Here is a 6208-nt window from a genome sequence, read left to right on the forward strand (position 1 = left end):
CCGAGCCAAACAGTCTACAGAAACATGCACTAAATATATACTTGCTCTCTTGGCCATAACACTTGTAGGACACGTTATATTTGCCTGTGTGATGCAAGTGCTCAAAAAAAATCTGGAGGGTGGGGTCAATCCTTGTTCAATTATTGTGATTAATCCCTTAGAAAAATATACATTTAAAAATTAACCGCTAAAAATTAATAATTATGTAGTGACTAATGTATGGTAGTGACAAGATGTTTGTAAGGGACAGTAGTGTGAATGACCTGTTCATAAATGTGTATGCACTGTAGTACATTCAGGCATGAATTTCAATGCCCTCAGAGTGTGTTCACAGTCCACTGTAATGAACTCTGTGTATGAACTGTCAGTAACGTGGCAAAACTTATTGGAGAAGAATGCAGTCAGGCAGCTTGGCTTCATAGACTATTAACATTTAAAAGGCATTAAGATGAGAGGTTGACAACTTCACACCTGCTGTGTTTTTACTGTTTTGGAATAGCTCTCATTGTGTAAATAGTTCAGCGGCTCATCAAGGCTTCTCTACAGCAATAATTGATAGCTACAAACCAACAACTATCAAGCTTCTCATCACTCACATCACATCACTTCATCACATCACTTCAAGAGATATAGTGTTTAGCCCAGACATTAACAGCTAAAGCAGAACATGATTTACAAATAGCAGTTTTGAGTTCTAAAAAAACACATTTTACAAATTTTAAAGTACATTAAATGTTTTAACATTTTAAATAATAGAACTCATGGAACCGCCCTCATTTTGAGTAGATAAATAAATATCATTTTGCTTTATTATCATTTCTAACTTTTTAAATCAAAGTTTACATTTTAAATTATCATTCACCAACTGAATAATTCAGCTGCATAAGGTTTCAGTAGAAAGATCAATCTTTTCGAACTACATTTTCTTTAAGTCTTAAATGTTTGATTATTTTGTTTATCATGTTTGAAGGAAAAGTGTTTAACACCTTTTTATCAACACATCCAGAGTTATTTATTGACCGTGTTCCATATAAGGTCCTAAATTATGATACTTGGGTACAGTGACCCCAATTGAATGGCTCCTGTCCTGACATATGAAAAGTGTCTGAACTGGACACCCACCTTTCCCTATCTAGTTTCTGCTGTCAAAGCTACATTTATTTCTGACCATGCCAACTGCTAGCCATAAGGAGTTTGAACAAACAGCTGCAAGCTTAACTCAGCACCAACTGATTACCATCCTGTTGACTGATACTATAGACCACATTCTAGAAGACAAAAAAGTGAAGACAAAAAAGATATGCAGTTTTAATATGCAGTGTTTTAAAATCACAAAACTAGATTATTTAAAGTAATGGATCCATTATGGATGCTTCTCCTTCACTCTTGTACATTTAAGCCTTTAAGCGTCTATTTACACTAAGTGTATTTTTTTTAGAAACATTCAGTCGAGTGTATCAGAACCTTTAGCTGGAACTGGAAAAAGGAATTATCAAATATAACTTCTGTTAGTTGGAAAAATTAGCGTGCTCCCTCGTGTGGTCAACAAGTGTAAAAGGCTGAATACTCGCTAACTACTGGGATGACAGACAAAGTTGTCTTCTGCCAAGGGGAGTAATGGGAGCTCAAATAGCCACATACTCGATCCAATTATCAGGAGGTTGTTTGTCTCATTGGTCACATTACTACACTAAACTGTAATACTTTAAATCCTATAATAATTATTATACAATGCAACCAGCCTAAGGGCTGGCACATGACATATTATTACAGTATGTTGATTAGTCCAATCTGACCAGCCATGAGAAATGTAACTTTAGAAGCAGCAACCACACGCCGTTTGCAGCTGAACCACAGGTTAATATTCACTAGAATAATTACGTTGAGGAACTTCAATAACCCATGAAGTGAAAAGGACAATTTTAACCCATCGTACCTGCTTCCTATGTAACAATTTCTAGACCGCTAAACTTCTGCGCTAAGCTTAGCTCTCCTTGAGTTAAACACTGCCATTCGTTAAATATTGCGTCCCCCAGTGGAAGAACAGACTTTCTCCAAATGGAGTTGTCCCAAATGTTCAAGTTAACATCAATATATCGATTTGGATGTGAGTGTAGAGCAAAAATACGACACCCTTATACTTACATTTACATGTATTTGTTAATAATAAGTTTCATTAATGTTTTCTTTAGAAAAAGGTTAGAATATTTCTAAGAATATTACCAAGTACAGAGTTCGGTGTTTCTGTAAGGAATGTCACCATCTTGTGGTCAGTGGAGAGACTGCATATTAGAGTTTATTGTTTTCACCATTATGGAATAATAGACTGCTCCCAAAATGCTTCCAGGATAAACATTTTAAAATATGGGCCGATAAATTAATTTCCCGCTTAGAACAGTGTTTTTTGGATGAGATACTGATGTCTTTAGAGCAGCATAAATCCAAATGCAACTTAGACAATAAAGAGTTCTTTGGATATCTGCAGTTGTGAGATTTTTTAAGAGTTTAAACCCAACTGAAATGACCTAGATTAACACAACTGGAGCAATTTATCTATTCGAGTCAACCTTTATACAAAATAACCTCTAGAATACATAACTCCCTTATGATAAGCCGCTAACAGAATTGGATAAATCTAAAGTCAAATGGGAACAAGATTTGGACATTAACATAGATGATGTAACATGGGGTGAACTATGCAGGGATGGTGCTACATCATACTTGAACTCTAGATATAGAATGATTCAATTTAACCTCCTTCATCAACTTTATATCACACCATCAAAACTCCATAAGTTTAATTAAAAAATGTCACCTCTCTGTTTTAGACGTGGAACATTTTTACCTTCCACGTGGACCTGTCCATTAGTTCATTTAGGCAAAAAGTATGCAACATTATCTCTGATATTCATGGAGTAAATTTTCCAATGTATCCAGAAGTATGCCTATTGAGTAACTATAACAATTCTAAACTTCAACAGGTTTTCACCATAAACCTTACAGAAATTCTGCTAATAATTGCCAAGAAGTGCATTGCAATGAAGTGGAAATCTGATACTGCTATCCCCATCATTTTCTGAGGTCTGTATACCCTTGGAAAAACTAACATACTGGTTAAGGAATAAAAGTAAAGTGTTTTATCAAATTTGGCAACCCTTTATCAGCTATATAGAAGATACAATAGAACAGATGGACTCTCTTTTTGATTGAGGTCTTACACTGTACTAATAACAATACCCTGTATTTAAATATACCCTGTATATAACATTACCCTGCACCCATCTTATTATAAATTTTGTTTTTATGCTTATTTTAAGTAATTTATCATTTCTTTTCCCTTTTTTCTCATCTTGTGTATCATGACATGTATAATGTGTTTTGTACTGTCTTGTATTGTTTTATGTTACAGTTCAAAAGCAAAAATAAAATACTACAAAAAAATGTATTGTTTTATATTCGGAGCATGCACAAATTGTTTTATATTGGATGAAATATTGTGCAATCTGCTTTATTAAGGGCCAAGCACAGAAGGTGCGTATGCACCTATTGTATCTGTTAGCGTTCTTTTTATTTTTGATTATTCTTCTTCCGCTCAGGAAGTCTATGGCAGCCCATAGAACCTCTTGGGTTTTGTGTGGCGTGGTGATTTAGCGCTTAAAAAACGATTGCGAACAGTTTCTTTGAAACTAGTCCGATCGAGACGAAACCACCATAGGAAACGCGGAACCTAAGCTGGTTAACTCTATGTCACAGTCCAAATGTCAAAATTTTGATAGGAAGTGACAAAAAAATCAAAACAAAGTCGTCCAGGAGTCATTTTTTATGATCTCATACATTTAATTTACTATAACTCCAAAACAAAATGAGATATTTGCACCAAATTTGACACACACATGTATGGGGTCACCCTGAGGACACATAAAAAATTGCTGGGATTGTGCTATAATTGAACAAAACATGAAATTGTCATTAAGTGCAATACAGTATTATGATATAAAATGTGCATTGGTGTACCATTACAAAACTCAGTATGTGTCATCGGCACAATGATTTGAAGGTCCTCAAATGGTTTCGAGACAGCACCACCTTGTGCTTAAATGTTGTAATAACAATTATTAAAAATGCTAATAGCTTTATGTAAATGTGGCCTATTGTAATGAGACTGGTCTTATTAGATTCCGTGGGTCATGCTGAGAACATTGATGCCAATTTTAGTCAGCCAAACTTCCTGTCCGCCATTTGGATTTTCTTTAAAACCTAAATTTTCAAACTGCTCTTAGACCATTCGTCCAATTTTCACCAAAATCAAATCATATCATCTTCAGACAATGTCGAATAAAAGTTAACGATTTTGTGTTGATAGATGTAACCGTATTCATATACCACAGCGAAGAATTAGAGGCTTGATGCCAAAATTACTCGAGGCTGTATCTCTGCAACACTTTGACATATTGACACCAAACTTTGCGATTGTCATCGTCACCTCACTCTGACCATACCGCATGAATTTGGTCACAGCGCCACCTAAAGGTGGAAAGTGATAAACCAGTAAATCTTAATTATTGACTGTATTGTTGATTTTTCAGCTCTTCGCCCTAAAATGATCTTAATAGGTCTTTAATTGCTCTGTTGCAGTTGGTCTGATGCTCACAGCCGTGTTGGCTGACTTGTTGTGCCGCTTTTGTGCTTGGCCCTGTAAATGCTGCTTGCAAATTTAATTATTATTGTTATTTATTATGATGTAAAATTGTTACTATTGGTGGTCTTCTGACCAAGTCATACAAGAACTGAGATGGAGATTTAGTTTTTTTTTTTTTTTAAATCATATTTACACTTACAAAAGGGCATAATGAGGTCAAGTACCGAACAGTATAAACTTTAAGATGCACAGAAATGCAAACTTTTGTTGTGTTAACATCAGCAACCTAAATAAATGAATGAATTAATATAATAGCCTTGGCATCAATCTATTACTTTTAAGAAACGGATCGTTATTTCCCAGCATGCTATTAGCCGATCAAAACTTCATTGTTTATTTGTTAAAACATCACTTAATTTGTGCAATGGCAGTTTTAACAATGGCTTTGTTGGAGAAGCCCTAAAAGACAGTAGCAGAAAACACCTCAATGATCACTAATAAAACATTATGAGACGCTCATGAATAATGAAGGGAAAGGTCAGAGTTTATAAAAGATAGTAGTTGGTCAGGCCCAAAGAATCTTTTATTACACACCACAAATCTGCCTATAAAGTACATGTTTTTGTGAATTAAGAATCAACTGAACCCCTTCTAGTAGTTGCTGGAGTGGTGTCTTTCTTAAATGACAGCAAGCCATGAACTCTGTTACACAGAGGTGTTCACATTATAGCTCCACCAGACATGAAGGCTGTCACATGATGCATGAGAATATAAGTTACTTCTGTTTTACTTACAAAAATAAGTTTGCGTTCCTCTGCCTTCACTGAACAATTCCATAGATCTTTGTTGGCAATGATTGATCAATACATATGTAAACCCTATTTAGATTATCATATACAAATATTTATATAAAATTTTTACAACACAAATTGCAACATTTTCCCTGTACAAGAGCAGTGATAAGTCCACATTGAATGAATCACAATTCAACAAACTGTGCAAAATAAGGAAAACAAAAACATTCATCAACATAACTTAAAGGCATTTGGCAATTTGGCGGGTATTTATATCAAAGATAAAGCTCATGTTCAGTATCAATAGCCATGAAAACAAAACTGTTATGACCACTTTTATTTGTACACGGCTAAAATCTCTGACAGATTCATGCTCCACTTCACAACCTGAATTTGTCTTTTAAAGTGCATGCAATAATACCAGTAACTCTGACAGAACTGATTCAGTGTAATAAGTTCACATCCTGATAAAACTAATGCCAATTAATTTAGGATACTGAACAATGAATACATTTTTAGTTTTTTTTTCTTTTCTTTTTCTAAGTAAAAAGAAATAAAGCGTGGGTTCCACAATATGAAATTAATTAAATGATCTTAATGTATTCACCATATTTTAAAATCAGACACTGCTTGAAAATCTGCTTCTGTGTAAAGTTTTCATCAACAGTTGTCACATTCTCTGTGATACATACAAAACAGCTAATAGCCACGGTGAAGATGCAGGACACATTCTACAGTCGCAATGTCCTTTGATGACACCAAAGGCATTTCACAC

This window comes from Chanodichthys erythropterus, chromosome 13, assembly GCF_024489055.1.
Source record: "Chanodichthys erythropterus isolate Z2021 chromosome 13, ASM2448905v1, whole genome shotgun sequence".
Classification (NCBI taxonomy): domain Eukaryota; kingdom Metazoa; phylum Chordata; class Actinopteri; order Cypriniformes; family Xenocyprididae; genus Chanodichthys; species Chanodichthys erythropterus.